Here is a 17,757-nt window from a genome sequence, read left to right on the forward strand (position 1 = left end):
GTAGCCAGCCTTTACATGGAGGAAGAGGAAAGTAAAGCTCTTGGCTCCTTCAGAGGGATAGCACCTGAACACTGGGTCAAAATCAGAACCCAAGAAGTAGAAGCCTTCACTCGCCACAGCAACTCAGCGGATGAATATATAAGGTTTACCAGGAAGGACACCAGGGGTCATAGGTTACTGTTCCTGGACTGTGCGGTGAAGATGGAAGCCTCAACACTGAAGTTTACCGGAAGCCCACACACACAGACCAGTATCTACTCTTTGACTCCCACCACGCTCTGGAACACAAACTCAGGGGGATCAGGACTCTGCAACACCGGGCAGAAAGTGTTCCCTCTGAGGCAGAAGTAAAAACATGTGGTTACCCCAACTGGACTTTCATCATCTCAGATGCACAGGAAAGAAGGTCAAACACAAACCAGAGAGAATAAGAAGGACAAGAGGAACAACATTGTCATCCCTTATGTGGTAGATTTGTCAGAGAAACTCAGAAGAATTTTCTCTAAATATGACATCCCAGTATATTTCAAACCAAGTCACACTCTAAGGCAAAAACTGGTTCACCTCAACAGGACAAGACTCAGCTGTACATCTGCATCTAAAGGTCAAAGGTCACTCTTTGAGGATGCCAGTGTTCATATTTTGGAGTGTGAAGACGGATGGTTTGAAAGAGGAGTTCAAGAAGCATCAAAGTTCACTGTGAACAACCATCACTGAACAGAGATCGTGGTTTATAACACCAGCTGTCCCCCACCTACAGTGCAGTCTTCAGAACCCTTCCCAGACGCCTCAACCCCCAATCACACCTGATAGAGTGGTGCAAGGTCTCTCAGTGGTTTCACTTGATTCTCTTGAGTGTAATGACCCATGCCTTTTTACACACCTCAGCTCATGTGAATGATGCACATGAGCAATACTGGGTCAATGACCATCTCCAAAGGGACACCCCTGCTAGGGGGTGTATACCTGAGTCTCTCCACTTTTGGTTTTCAAGCTGAAGAAGCCTCCTGGATGAGCGGTGAAATGAGTTCAAAGAAACTGAAAATAGTCCAGTCGCCTTTTTCAGCTCTCGATACATTTTTCAGACTTCTGTGAGATTAACTGAAGTTCATTTTTTTGCAGGGTGGAGTGGAGGTTTACTGTTAGAACACAACCCTTCTATGGTAAAAGTAGTAGGTTTTTCCCCTGTTAAGTTTAGAAAAAATCTGATTTGATCCCTGAAATGGGTGAAGGGAAAAAGGAAAATTTATAATTTATAGTTTAAAAAGCTCTCGACATACCAGCCTTTAAAAAAATAAAAACTACCTGTGCTTCAAAAAGAAAAAAAAAAGTGATGAAACCAATAACCAAGTCAAAGCACCAACGAAAAGTCATTCTCGTGTGTGGAGTTTGTGAACTACAGAAGAAGAGCCACACACACATCTCCTGTGGTGCTAAAATGCTGACTGGCACTAGATGAACTGATTCTCATGGACTTTATTGTGTAGGCCCAGGAAGGAGGAACACAGGGGGAAAAGTACTGCAGCACTTAATGTCATAAATGTATAGTAAAACTCCAACACAAACCTGCAGCATATCATCTATGTGCTACTCAATGGTTATGTGCTCATATATACAGGATATACTCAGGAGGAGTGCATCTGGTCCCACCTGGTCACCTGGACCTTAACATGTCTCCAGTATTAGGTGGTGGACAACACTGAACAACTGAAAACAGCTACAGTGAGGTAAAATGGACCATGACACCCCACGTGTGCTACAAAGGTGATGCTGACTTGTGAGATGTCCAGCTGATGTTAAATACTAAAGTCAAACGTGAAGCTTTTATGGGTTGTTCATGCAGATCACATTTGCCTTTGTTCCTCCTACTGAGACCGCTGCTGTTTTTCAACCTGAAAAAAACCTCACTATAGAGACGTGAGCTGTTTGTAGCCCAAACTTTATTTATGCTCAAAACTTCAAATTCTAGTGAAGAGCTCAAGGCTTTTTCAAAGATGCCAAAAATGTCAGGCTGGATTTTTAGGATGATGATTAAAATTATCCACAAGGCTTGAAGAAGAATTGAATTTGATGGAGAGATGCAGTGATATAAACAGGGATTTGGAGGTAGGGGTGTGAAAAGCTGGAACAAGATGTACTTTATAATCTTTGAGGGGGGGATACCGTAGCATTAGAAATATTAGCAGGTACAGTAAGCAGCAGTTTCTTTTTAATGAACTACAGTTCAAAAAGCAAATGTATGAACAGCTCATCGTAAGAAAGTTTTTTTTGGGGGGGGGGGGGGGGGGTATTGCTGAAACAGGGTTTTTGCTTTTATGAAATATTTAATCCTGAATGATGATTTTTCTAACATGTGTAATGTCATAAATACTGAGTATTAGGGGTTTTTTGCAGCCCTTAGAAGTAAATGTTTATATAGGTTTGTAAACCTGATTCTGGTCTGAGTGTTTTGGTGCTGAAGCTGTTGAGCCCAGCTTCAACAATCTGATTTATGTCTGCAGACAGATGTGATGGGGAAACCTGATGGTTACTGTTGGAAAAACTATAAGCTTAAAAAAGGACGATGGACCTTAAACAAGAGTCATCATTTGGAAGTGGCAAGTCTAATACCTCCAACTGAGAACTGTGTGGGTAAGAAAAACTTTATAAAATCTCTTCAGCGATTTGAAATGTTAGTCACAGGGACAGTGAATTATAAAACTTTAGAGTTAAAAACATGGATATTCAGCAGGACAGAAAACACCCCCTAAATATGCTTCCACTGTAGCCCAGGGACATTGAGTACATCCGAATAAGTTGCTAACTGCTAATCCAGGTTCTTCTAAATGTCAAAAATCTAAGAAATGCAAATACAATCAGGCTAAAAACAAACTCCGTGTTCAACTGAATGCTGCTAAACGACAACTGGCTTGGCTCCAAAAATTAGTTCTGACGTCTCAACACGAAAATGCGTCGACAGGATTTGAGATCTGAACAGCTAACAGTGAACTCATTTCAGGTTTCAGTGGATAATTAAACTTATTTTATCTCCAGAGGTTTGTAAGATCCAGAAAGTCCATCCATTTAAATTTATATTGCCTGTCGGCGCAGAAAGTTACTGTCAGCACCTCCAGTTCACAAGCATCACCACAATTTGTGTATGTGTGTGTTCAGCTATATGACTTCTCAAGGTTTATGCCACTTCCTCTCTTGCCATCCATCTCCAAGTTCCTATTTAAATAACTCTCTGTTTACCTCTCTCCATCTTTTATTCATGCAGCAGACCTTGAAGACATCCTGAAACGTGTCAGCTGGTCTGCTGCCATAACCTCCACTGCTTTACATACACCTATGAAGAGTCAAAAAGAAAAAAATAACTTAGACAAGAGAAAAATTTCACATAGTTGGAGAAAGAAGAGTGGAATGAGCAGGAAAGGCCAGCAGAATATTGTGACAGAAGCTTATTAGAGCAGAAGCTGCAAACAGACTGACCTGCTAAGTCCGGGAAATCTAGACTGTTACATTTGTTTGGAAAGAGCCTCATTTCCTGATGTGCTCTGACTTCATATCCACAGTGTGAGATGGTGCTGTTAACAGGCAGAAATGACGTAGGAGCCACAACACTGAAACCAGCTCTGCCGTTGCTCTGACGTTTAGTTTGTGTCTAAAAATGAAAGCCAGCTTAGGACTGTAGAGGGCGTACTCACAGATATTCAGAGAGTCCTTTCAGAGAGCTCCAAACTTGGCCTAAAAACAGTCCCAACTTAGAAGTGACTGAAGAACATGCTCTGAACAACTCTGAACTAGAAAAGGACTGATGATCTCACTTTGGGTTATTTATCAAAATTTGTCATTGGCTAATCAAAGACAGCAAGTGATAGATGTAATCATGGTATTTAGTCTCTATTAAGGCATGGGGTAATCAGTATGAGTACCTTTTCATGTAATGAACATCTGAGTGAATCTGAATATTTAAATAAATAAATCATCTGTCTTACAAGAAGAAAAACTGACTCCTCATGTGGGGGAAAATTGATCTTTCTGATTCATTCTGGCAGCATCTCCACTTTCCATCTTTCTGCCATTTTCTCCCCTCCTTATGAAACTCTTAAACCTCTTAAAGGCTTTTCTCCACACTCCTGACAGTTTTTCACCTTGGAAACTCTCTGAAGGGCTAAAATACTCAATAATTAAGTTTAATCTTTACAAGAATTTAGACCAAACCTTTAGGAGAAATTCTGAGAAAATGTCATAATTTGAATGTCATAATCCTTGTTAAAATGTTGTCATGGAGAAGTCTTTGTGGAGGTCTGGGACCTGATCTGGACCCATTATTTATTAAAATATTATTTGAATAAAGAATTCAGTTGATAATATAAAATAAAAATGGGAATGAATTGCATTATGCAAACTGAAAATTTATTGGGAGTAAAAGTGGTGGAGGGTCATCCTTTATCAGGGCTGCTCTTTATCTTAGAAAGTCAAACCTCTTGAAGGTCCTCCTTCTGTCCTGAACTGCTTTTCACCTTCAGCTCTCTCAAAGGTGAAAATGCTTTATAAATAACTTATCTTTAGCAGGATATAGTCTGGCCAGTCTTTCAAAGAGGTCTCTTAAGATTTCCTTTGCTTACTGATTGTAGATATTCCGGTGTTAAATATTACAATTAGGGGTGGGACTCGATTAAAAAATTAATCAAATTAATTAGAAGCTTTGTAATTAATCGAAATGAATCGCATTTTAATCACATTTCAATATTTAACATGAGAAATATTAATTTAAGTTTGGTTGATGAATGAATCAATATACATAACTTCAAAATGTTGTTTATTTTCCCACCAGTCTGCTACACAGACCAACGAAGGGTGGAAGTGCTCCTGTGATAAGCAAACACCTGAAATTAAAGTTAAGCATCCTAACTGGATAGTTTTATTCAACATGTCTCACTTAATATAGTTGGAAATTAATCATTCACTCAGCTGTATTCCTTGATGTTGTTATGCTTGTTTTAACAGCTTATTTTGAATAAAAGAATTAAAATTAAACCACAAAAAGGAGAAAAAGTTCGTTCTCCGTTTAACCAGCTGTTCTTACACAGCTGTGCTTCGCACTCACCGTTGCTAGGCGACATGAGCTATGCTGAGGTGAGGGCAGGTGACGCTGATATGAAGGCTAGCCGCTCACTTCCGGCCTTTGCGGTCTTTGTGGGCTGTGAAGGACGCGGGCCGGGTCCTTCGAACGATGCGGCCGCTGAATTTTTTTTTTTTTTTTTTTTTTTTTTTTTTTAGCCTGTCATGTCTGGCATCTTTCACAATCGGAATGATGATCCGAATGCACTGATGTACCAAACATATTTGCTTTGACAAGAACAGCTCTATATGTTTCCTATAGGCTCTTCTTGTTAATGTTTGCAATTTTATTTTTATTTATTTATCTTTTTATTTAGTTATTCATGCCAAGTCTGACAGGCAACAAGGAAGGGGCAAGAACAAGAGGTGGGGGGGGAGAAAAGGGGGGGGGGGGGGAGGAAGAAAGGAGATAGAGAGAAAAAAAAAAAATAAATAAATAAAAGGGGTTGATATACTCACACACACACACACACACACACACATCCATACACACACCCATATGCACCTACATATACACACATACACACACACAAGTTTATTGTTTGTAGTAATGTGTGTGTATGCGCCTTTGTCATGCAAAGTATTCGATAATGAGGGCGAGAAACTGCAACCATGCCCCCCGCGATCCAGAGGCAGATAGGGAAGGACCCAGGGGACCCAGGCCATCCACAGCACAGGAGCTCAGAAGCCTTGTGGCCACACATCCCGATGGCAACCGCGTACACTCCCCAGAAGAGGAAGGAGGGAGGCTACAGACGGAACCCCCACAATCCAGGGGCTAGAGTCCAGAGAGCCAGAGGCGACGGGCAGCCCACCCCCCCCAGCAGGCCGGCACCCCCAGCACGAGCCAGGCATGCGGCCCCCGAGGCCCCAAGCGCCCGAGAGCAGCCCGACACCCGGCAGAGCCCCCCCACGCGCCAAAGAGGCCCAAGCCACCCCCAGGCCACGGCCGCCAAGGGAGCAGGCCAAAGACCATGCCGAGACATCCGGCCACACACCCCGGGACCCACGGGCACCCACACCCCAGGGGCGGCAGTGACGACCAGTGGGGAGCAGCGTGGAGCGGTGGGGAGGGGTAACTCCCACCCTCCGTGTCCCACAGGTGCCAAGGCTTGGCAAGCCACCAACCCAGGCCCAGCTGTCCACACACACACACTCTCACAAGCACGCACGTACACACACACACACACACGTACCAGTCATTCCCTCATGTACACACACGCACATACACACGCACGCACATTCGCATGCACCAGTCACACACATGTATACACACTCACACTCACACGCACATACACACACACACACGTACCAGTCGTTCCCTCATGTACACACACGCACATACACACGCACGCACATTCGCATGCACCAGTCACACACTCATGCATACGCACATGTAACATACATGGACACCTAATGTGGGAGAGCGGGTACCAGCACCAAGCCAGCGGCAACCCAGGGAAGCAGCCAACCCAGCCCCGAACAATGAGCCAGTCCCCATCCCAGGCGGGGTGCATGGAACCGGGGTGTGAGAAGGCCCGCCCGCCCCCTCCTCCCACTCAGCGTGTTGGGGGGGTGATGTGAATGTATGTACTGAGAAGAATGTGTATGGCTGTGTGAAAACTACAGTGCTTTTAAAATTGGAGGGACAGATGTAATATGAGCACTGAATAACAGCGCCCATCCACACTGTCCCTCCAAGGCCCTCAATGTCTAAAATGTAAATAAAATTGAGGTGCAGGCAGCAGTGAACAGACAAGTGGGGCCACCTCAGCAGTGCCACCCACTAACCACTGTGTGACACACCTGCCCCCCAAGGCCCTATATGTACTATGATGTGTTGTGAGCTGTATAATGCAATTAAAAAAAGGAGGAGTGGGACATCACGCAGCACAGCGAGCAGAGCCGAGGTGATGGCCCTACTCACTGCAGCACGAGCCCCCCTCCCCCGAGAACCTATGTGTGCATAATGTGATGTTAAACTGAGTGGGAGGAGGGGAGGGGCCCGGATAAATATGACCGGGAGGCAGAGGACTACCCCCCGGAGGAAGAGAGCCAGCTAGCTACTGGCTCACTAGGCACCCCAGTTCCCTACACCCCCCCGCAGCCCAGGGAAGGCAGGTCCAGGGCCTGAAGTGACCGCACCCCCAGGACGCCACCGTACTCCAGGCCGGCACCCACTGCCCCCACTGCGAACAGGACACAACACACACCCCACATGCATACAAAGGACAACAAATATCGCACACACACACACACGCACGTACGCACACATACACACGCACGCACGCACACACACGCACACACACACACAGACACACACATACTCACACATACACACACACGCACACAGTGGTCCTGAGTTAGAGCCAACCGGCCCCGTGTGGGGCAACTGCTGCTCCCTCACCTGAGCGCCCCACCACCCCATGGGGGAGGGCACCCAGAATCCCGGAATGCCAGCCAGACACCCCGACACAGCCAACCCACCCCACATGGCGGCGCGCCCAAGGGGGCACAGACCCCTCCAGCGCAGGGAGCGGCCCAGCCAGGAAACGGGCAACACCGGGCACCAGGGCCCCGACCCCCGCACCCCGCCCCCCACAGAGGAAGCCGGCCACCCGGACGGGGCCAGCACCGCCACCACGGGACCCCGAGCCCCACACCCCACGACCATAAGAGCACCATCCAAGTCCCCACCACCAACAACCAGGGCCCGGACACAGAAACCACAAAACGGTAGCCACCGCCTCCAGGCCAGAGCCATCAGACACCCAGGTCCCCCCGGCCCACCCCCAGCCACCTACCGGGTGCGCCGTGAAACTAGACCACAGCTCGTCACCCCCAGCATGCGATGGAGCTGATCAGTGGGGACCAGAGAGATTCAAATTTTGCCAGTTGATTTTTAGAGGTGGCAGACATTCTTTCCAGACTAATGTGGTCTAAAAGTAGATTCTTATAGTGAGTAACGCATAAATCATTTTTTGATTTCCAATTCATGAGGATAGTTTTCTTAGCGATGCATAAGGTAGTAAGAACTATGTGTGATATATTTGTTTCCATGTTTAATTCACTTAAATCACCTAGAATGCACAGTTTTGGTGATGTTGGAATATCGCAATTAAAACATGTGGATAATTCCTCACATATCCTCTGCCAGAACCTCTGAACAGGTGTACAAGACCAAACTGCATGCATATAGTTTTCAGTATGGTTGCCTGAACAGTGGGTGCATATATTTGTGTCTCTGAGGCCCATTTGGAACATCCTGTGTCCTGTATAATGTATTCTATGGAGAGTTTTGTATTGTATAAGTTGTAAATTCGGACTTTTAGTCATTTTGAAAGTGTTTAAACATATCTGTGTCCAGAAGTTTTCCTCTGGGTTAATGGAAAGATCTCGCTCCCATTTTGTAGTTGGGAGGGATATTGAATCATTAATTTTTAATAATAACTTATATATTTTTGATAATAATTTAGGGGTATAAAGATTTAGAAATTCTGTTACCAGTACAGGGCCGCTGAATTTTTGACATCGTGCGTCGATATAATCTGTATGCCGGGAACTTGTGCACTGAGAAACGTTCCACAGTGCAAAGTGTGATTAAAATGCGTTAAAACTTTTAATTCGTTATTTTCCCCGTAATTAATTAATCAGAATGAACGCGTTAAAGTCCCACCCCTGATGATTAAAAAACTTCCATTCCCTTGTTTTAGTTTCATGTTTCCATATGCCATTTATACATGTCCGTTCTGTACATTTATCTGTTCTATAGAGAGAGTCTGTACATTTATCTGTTCTATAGAGAGAGTCTGTTTAAAGGGAGTTCTTCCCTTGTTCCCCTTTGCCAAGGTACCATCAACCAGCTGTGGTTGTTCTGCTTTCAGCGTTCCTTTCCTCACCTTTCATTCTGGTCCAGCCTCAAACCATCATCAGTCTTCATTGTTTTCTTTTTTTCAGCTCTCAAAGTTCTTACAATAAAAATTAGATTTTCACACCAAGAGTCAGACTTTTAGCCAGGGTCAAAATGTTCATTGCTTATAAATCTGTGGGTAGTTATTCTCATGCAGTCTGTCCAGATCACCAAAGAAAAGGCTTTAATCAGTTTCATGTATCCCAGAATATAAAAGTAAACTAGACGTGACATGATAATATTTAATGTTTCACCTTCAAAGTGATGCTGGCCAATTCATGTAAAGTTGCAATACAATTCTGCACTAATATGTAAGCCCTCTACTTCTGATCACATATAGAGCAAAGCTGTTTAAATGACGGGAACTTCTAGATTCAGAGTGCTGGAAGAAATGTGCTGACATTTGTCTGGATTACACAACAGACCTGAGTGACTGTGATTATGTTTCATTGAAAAAGCTGTCAGACTTTTTTGCCTGTTTGTTCTGCTGTTGATGCTGAATCCAAAAGCCTCAGCACAATGGAATTAACAGCAAGTGTTCATACTTAAGATAAGGCTCCAATCTGCACCTGTTAGGTGGATGTTTCATCAATGTGAGGCAGAAGGTTAAAATAATTTGGACATAGTGATGCAGTCCTGCAAACAACTGAAAAATAATTTTAAATGAGCTAAAACAACAAAAGAAAACCTTGTGCTCACCTGAGGGTGTATTCTTTTAGGTGATAATCATTATCAGATATTTTTTTATATTTTTGCAAAGTAGTACTGGAGCAGTAAGCTGTTGGATCAAACTACACACTACCAAATACTCGATGTGATAAAGTATCATTTTTTTACTGTCCTGCTGTTGTTTGATGTCTAGAATCAGAATCAGTCCAGTTAGTACTGATGTATTTCTTACTGCAGTTAGTATCTAAAATAGAGAAAGCAGAGGACAGTGGTGCAGTTGCATAGCCTCTTAATAATTTGTGTCACTTTAGTTTAATCGCTTTAGTTTTCTGCAACGACATCATGATGGCTCACACATGCAGGTTATACACCGACACTTGCACAATCTTTTTTCCAGAGTCAGATTCTGTGTCAGTCAACAGTTTAGGTAAAGTCTGAACAGTAATTTCTGTGTTTGCATCTCATTCTTGAAATTGGGTTTAGACTAAGAGAACCAAAGGGTTTGTCTAAATGAAGTGGTTTTTTTTTTTCCATTTGTGGTTAGAGCAGAGGACCCAGTATGATTCCCTGAGGAATGCCACAAGCTGGAAAAAAAAAACAAAAACTAAAAGATTTAACATCACCACTTATTCTGGGTAAAACAGAAGGAATTATTTCATTTTACAGAACATGTTAAAAAGGTGTTTTTGAAGTGAACTTTTACGCAAGAGCACCTTAACTCATGCATAAAACCAGTTAAAAGTGCCTTTAACACAGTAATATTATATACTGACACCTCTGAGGTAATAATAGACTATACTCTGTATATAGTGTGTGTAGTGAGAGAACAACGCTAACTACTGCACCACCATTGTACCTCACAGCAAGAAGGTCCCAGGTTCAAATCCAGTGTGGAGTCATTGTGTGGAGTTTGCATGTTCTCCCACAGTCCAAAGGCATGCGGGGGGTTAACTGGCGATTGTGAGTTGGCCGTAGGTGTGAATGTGGCCATGAGTGGGTTTCCTGTCTCTGTGGTTTTCACTCTTTGTTCATCTGTTTCTTTGTTTACCAGCTGGAGCGTCCTCATCAGTCACAGATCTATCACCTCATTATCTTCTGTAGCAAAAGCCAAACACAGGCTCATTTAGTTATCACAGCACCATTTATATAGATAATCAATAAAATTAAAAAAAAAGTCAGTCTAACCCGATGAAGAGTGAGGCATCACTGTGAGAGTGTGGACAAAAGCACAGGTTGGTTTACTGTGGTTCACCAGTCCAGACACAGGAGCTGCTGTCGAGGGACAACAGCTCCTAATTTATTTAACACTTCAGTTTAGTGGAGAAAACAGAGTCACGGTGAAGGGTCCAGAGAGAGGGCCTCTGAGGTGGGGAAGAAAAATGAGAAAATTAATTCCCTTCATGACATATGCAGTGCCCCAGATCTACAATCTGCACTAAAAGCTGCGAAGCAGGTGTTAAGGAGAAAATTAAAAGATCCACGAGGGAACAGGGGGAAGAAGCACTTCGCTTTCATTTTTATCCTCCATTCTGCCCTGCTTCTAATTAAGCCTTTTTGGCATCCATTCCTGTCTGTTTAACTGACAGCTCTGAACATGTCAGCGTCATGTCTGAATGAGCCTTACAGTCATTTTCACTTAAAGCTTTTGGTGTTATGACTTAAATAAGATCTGGTAACAGTTATCACTTTCAACTTGGCAGCTGTTTAATGGACGTATATGCGCAAGATTATAGCGGCACGTCTCGTACGCCTAAGTGTTCAGATCACTTAAATGATAAAAGTCATAATATTCACAGTTCTGGGCATAATTTGTAATAAGAACAAGTTTTACCCTGTCAGCTGTGTTTTATGCACAATTGAGAATGAAGATGTTTCCGATCCTGTGTGAAGGGGGCAGGGGTAGTTTCCCCTCAGCAGCAGCAGCCCGTGCTCGTGGCTCAGTCACACTCAAGTATAAATAGGACTGCAGCCTCCTTACCACTAGGAAAAATCAGAGTTTTTCCACAGCCAACTGCAAGCAGTTTAGCCTTGAGGTGACTGTTGTGATATGATGCTATATAAATAGTTACAGTGACCAAATACTACAACAACGCTGAGGTTGAGCATGCGACACCCTCAACATCTGAGTGACCAGAATCGCACTGTAGGATGCTCCAAACAGTCACAGTCTGGTTCACACTGTTTGCAGAGATACCATTTCATTTATAAATGCAGACAGATGTCACAGTCAGTATGAGTCAGTGTGCTCTGATGGGCACAATCATCTGAATGTGTCTTTGAGGTGGGGTCTCAGAGTTTCCAGCTTGTTGAGTTCTGCTTATTCTCCTGTATGAAACCAAGGTTGCCAAGCACCTGTTGCATTAGATTGCTTTCCTGCAGCAACTACATCACTTTTAGTGGAGTGATTTCTGCTTCCAGTCTTAGACTGTGGCTGGACTCTGAATGTAAAGAGTTCCTGTGAATTTCTGTGTATGTACACAGCAATAGATTTGAGATTTTCAGGAATTGTATTGCAGTTAACTGGCAAATGGATTGCATATAATGGCACTCTTGACCCAATTCAATAACAAACTGATAGCTGATAGACAAACTCAGTCTTACTGCCGTTTTGCTATCTATTGCTATCCAACTTAGGCGATTTCTACGGTATGTCCAAATAATAAAATGCTGTCATTCTAACAAATTGATGAAGCCAGAAATTTTATGCACCCGTTTTCTGAAAGGAGATGAATTCAGTTTCTCAGGATGAAACCCAAGAAAAGAAAATCTGCCCATCATCAGCTGTTACTGATAATTTTACAATCTTCTCAGGTGCTTCCTTAAAAGATCCATCCAGCACAAAGAAGATGGCCGTCTGTTCACATGTGGACCTGCAGGAGTTTTTCAGTTTTGTCAAATGCTGTCTGTGGGTTTCACATAACAGCTGATGAAATGATGATCAGTCAGCGTCTGCTACTTTGATTATTAGTGACACACTGATGGTCTCACAGTTAGTACTTGAAATTCTTGGGTGCAACATTTGTGTGTCCAGAAGGTCATTTACCACTGACTCGCAAAATTATGTGATTTGCAAGTGAAGAACATGATAAATGTTACATAAATAGATAAAAACTGCAGTGTTGCACAGAATAGGTAACACCCCAAAGTGAATCAATATAATAAATCATGAAAGCAATAATAGATTAGGAAATATCCTTTAGCAGTCACCACAGTAGATCATCTGCCTGTCATCCTCTCCTGTTACACCCAATTTAATAAAATTTTCCTATAATTTGATATCCTGTTATTTATTGATTTTTGGGGGAGGGGGGGTAAATATTTTAACTTAATTAATTTTAACAGAATATTAACTAATTATAAGAAAATTCATGAAAAAAAGACAAAAGGGAGAGCAAACAGTAGTCTGCTGCTCGCCTGATCGTGATCACAGCTGAGGGTTTCTATTTTTTTCATCGACATGGATAAAGAATTAAGGCTGTGGCACAAACTTTTCAGCAAACACGGTCCTGCTGTGTTCTTGGCTCTACGCGCTGCACTCGCTGAAAATCCTGGATTTAAATGTTGATTTTTGCCTTGAGCAAAGATGTTCAAATTTAGAGCAGAATATAAAAACACCTGTGAGGCTGTGAAAATACTTTCTTTGAAGATTCAAACCTCTGACAGAAAACGTCTCCAAATAATCGTTTTTATATCCCCACCTGAAAGAGTTCAGGCGTGATATTGTGCACTGTCCTTAGCCATGAAGTGAATTCACCAAATAAATGAATCAATCTTTATTCCAGACTCATAAAAAATAGAACAAGTCACATAAAACACATCAGAGCGGTTGGTGGTTGATTTCTTTCCACAGGCAATATGAAGAGTATGACTATGAGCTGGGGTTAGTGCTGGCATCCCACTTTTATTATAAATGATCAATCATCAAAAGCCATCTCTAGAAGCACAAACATGTGCATGGACAGCATTGGAAATAATCCATCACTGAGGTGAAGTCAGCACAGTTGAGAGGGAACATCCGCGATGTCGCATTTCTTTGATTGCTTCTGCGAGTGGCTTCTTAATCAAACCTCTCGATGGTATTACTGCTGATGAGGTGGCCCCGCCTCGGCCCGCTGAAGACAGCGCGTCCTCGGAGCCATCGTTCATCTTTACCGCTGCGTCACTGCTCGTGTCATTGAGCCTTTTGTCCTTCTGTTAGCTTCACTTCATCCTGTTCCCGTTCCTCTCTTCTTCGTTTGTTCTTCTGAGTCCTTTTAATTATTTTAACCAGCTGGGATAGAAAATGTATGGATTTATGTTTTTACCTTTGTTTAACCTGAAAGATTAAAAATCTTAGTGACCTCAGTTTCCATTAATCTCCATCCACAGTATCGATTGTGTGTGTGTCTCAGCTGTTGTTACTGCGCTTACAGTTTAAAATGATTTCAAGCAAACAGAAATAATAAGAGTCTCACCATGTGTGTGTGTGTGTGTGTGTGGGGGGGGGGGGGGGGGGGGGGTCTGTATCCACGGTTACCTGAAGAAACACACTCACATACGTTGAGGACGATGTGTGCGTCTTTGAAAGAGGATTCAAGTTTTTCCATGAACACTTTGTTCAGTGTGCACCATTGCTGCCATATGTGCAGTTCGTGAGCCCCCCCATCCCATGGTAGATGGACCCCCCCCACCCCCCACTGCAGAGCTGGGGCACCATTATTTGCTGTGTATGCCAGGCTTTAAAGAGCTCAGCCTTCTGCCTGCCGAGGGAAAAATGATTATTTTTGCTTTCTTACCTTAACGTGCAGGAACAGGCCTTTGAACATGTTTTAAATATACTTCTATTTGTATGTAACGGGTGGAGCTGTTATGGAGAGAGTCGTCAATTGTGGTGCGTTCTGTTCAAAGAAGACTGGACAGAACGTGGAGTCACAGGTTTATTGGAGGAACTCATCCTCATTTGAACATTTTGTCTTTGTTCTCTTGATTTTTTTCTTCTTTCACTCAGTTTGTTGTTTGCTTTTGCTGCCTGGCTCAGCTACAGCACCAAAAACTACTCATTTAGTAAAAGATTATGGTTTAGGCGAACATGCACTTCATCATTAATCCTGCATGTTGAACAAGAAAACACTCCCAGTTGGTTCAAATGTAATGCCAAAACGCTTGTTATTAGGATCTGAGTGTGGGGAATTGGACACTTAGTCTGTATGCAGTATGTTTCCACCCAAGTCTGTCAGCAAATGCATATTTGTCAGATGTTGTGAGCATCTCATTTTTAGGCATAATTTGTGTTTTTTTGGCATTGATGCTTTGGCACGCTGGCAGAATTCTACAGACTGACAAACCGAGTGTTAAGGTTGGAGGAGGTTTTAGTTTAGTAATGAGCTGGACGGCTTCATCTCACCAATGCCATCACTGACCAAAGGACACGAGTGTAACTTAGACATGCCAGCAGGTTTGACTGCAGGGACGTCTGTGTGACGTGAGCAGCTTTGGTGATACAGGAAGGTGGGACACGTGGAGAGAAGCACGAGAGAAACGGTTTACTTTATGTGGTTCGTTCTCTGCATTTCAGATCCCAGCACCGAGCATTGTTTAGTGGCCAGGACTACCTCCCACTGTAAGAAGGGGCTTCAGGGATGTGTCACCCTGCTCCCGCCCAGGCCTCTCTGCTGTGAGGTAACCCAAAGATGTCCAGATCTGTGGGAGTCCATGTGATGTAAAATGGGTCATCCATCCATCTACGCAGCGTGCGTGCTGATCCATGTTTCCATCAAGTCCCTCCCAGGTGATGCTGGGCTATGGAGTAAAAAATAAAGTCCTGCAGAACCGGCGTGCCTGAGGTCCAGTCCTGCTACCCACTAAGAGCATGTGGCCAACAAAAATCCAACAAAGGAGAAATCCAGCATCAGGTAACAATGGAAAAGCAGTCGGTGTCCTCGGCCAGCACTTACAGGGCGCTGCTGAAAGAAGAGCTGGTGCAGTCCCTGAACAGATTTTTTTTTTTTACCTTTTAATTTGTTCGTTAAACACAGGATATAAATATTTTCCAGATCGTCCCCAGCTCTTTAGAAGCTGGTTCGTATTTATCCTTTCAAGTGCTTATTCACGTCATTCAGTCAGTGCTGCCATGATTTCACACCCAGAGTGTGTTTAATAATGAGACTTCAGCTGGGAGATGAGGAGAGGCAAACAGATGAAAACATGTGAGTTTATTTCTTGTCAGTTCTTTCACCCACGGAGGGAGCTGAGGGTCCTCTGTGTGGCTTTTTCATCCTCGGACATCATCTCTGAGAAGAAGGTGGAATAATAATAATGCTGTACCTAATAAAGCATATGGCAGCATACATTTGACTGTTTGTCAAGTTTCTTATTTTAGTTCTGTTTGTGGCCTTTTTATTATTTTTCTGATTCTGAATCTTTGCTGCACGGTCTCTCACAGTATTTTATATTCTGCTTCACTGCATGTGTTTAATAATCAAATAACATCTCATCTTTACTTGTGCAAACTGAGTCATTCAGATTCCACATGTTCATGCTGCAAACTGATAACAGAGCCTCTTATTATTAGTGTCTGTGAGGATGAGCTTGATGGGCAAATATAGAAGAGGGAAATTCGAGTGGGCGAGAACAGAAGAGCAGAAAATGTTGAAGATGAAATAGAAGATCACTGGGAGGAAAAAAGATGGGTTAGGGTAACCCTAACCCTAACCCTAACCTCAGCTGCTGGATGGTTTTTAAGCTGTGAGGATGCATTTACTGCTAAGGTGTTTCAGCCACGTCCTCATTCAGCTTCCTGTTCCATCACTGAGAAGAGGTCACTGTGTAACACAGGAAGTATGAGAGCGGTTTACTGCAGCCTGTTCAGGGCTTAATGCGCAGACTCACAAATGTGTTTGCAGACATGCTGATATAATGAAACCCTTTTAAATGAAATTATTCAACAGTTATACATACAATCATAAAGCAGCCATTATTGTAATATCAGCCTGTCTCAGCGCTCTCTCGTGAGCCTCGTGGCATTTCAGGAAGCATGACTGGACCGAAGGTGAGCTCAGTGAAGGATGAGACGAACATTTCTGCCTCTAATTTTCAGTTTTCTCTTAAAAATGTGCTCAGTCAGCCTTGTAGATTAAAACAATTCTTCCTTTTGTTGTTTTATTAAAGTCTGTGTGTTATAGATGAGGCCGGTGGTTCGTGTCGTTGGCATTAATGGGATTCAGGCTTTCTCACCGACGCGCTGCAGTGGGTCAGAAAGTCACATTTTGTTTGATACTGTAAAGTCTCCTGCTGCTGTGGACCCCATTCATTTTCATTGTTAGTATTAACAGGCCAGTGAGGAGAATAAACTCACACACTGTGGTCTTTATTCTTTAGTCTTTATTCTCAGCAATAACACATTTCTCAAATAATCAAATGTATACGTCTGTGTTTTCTTTGGTCCTGCAGAGGTTTTAGTTTTTCCTGTCACATCCATACGGCGCACATTTCCAGTTATGACCATGACAGGACTCTACAAACAAGAGTTCACTTGTATTTATAAGATGCTGTTTTTATTTAGGATGAGGGAAAAGAGAGTAACTGTGAATATGACAGTTCTCACTGGGGGTAGGCCTGATGGCATTTCAGTTGCATTGATTTCAAATAAGGCTCCCAAGAAAGTGTGGCTGGCTTTTAAAAGGAAGGAAAAAAATGAGAAATTAAACAAAAATTCAAATCAAGCAGAAGACTGAGTAAAAATCAGATAAAAGAAAAAGAAGATGATCCAACCAAAACATCCAGCTGCTTCCTTCATGGAGAGCAGCATCAGGCAGTCAGGAGATCTGTGTAACAGCCCGTTACCTGCTGATTACTCCGGGGAAACTTTATGTGTTTGGAAATAAAATCAGCGAGGGCTCAGCGGGACTTCACTTTGAGACCAGATCAGAGCCTATCAGAGAGCTGCTGATGGGTTAATCGCTGCACACTCGCTGCCAGACCTGCTTTAAGCAGGAAGGAAAAACAGGCGAAAGGTTGAAACATTTCATGGCTCTGGCTTTTGGAGAATCCCTGTAGCTCAGTGGGCTTCCCCCATCTGCTCCCCTTTCAATCAC

This window comes from Archocentrus centrarchus, chromosome 24, assembly GCF_007364275.1.
Source record: "Archocentrus centrarchus isolate MPI-CPG fArcCen1 chromosome 24, fArcCen1, whole genome shotgun sequence".
Lineage (NCBI taxonomy): Eukaryota > Metazoa > Chordata > Actinopteri > Cichliformes > Cichlidae > Archocentrus > Archocentrus centrarchus.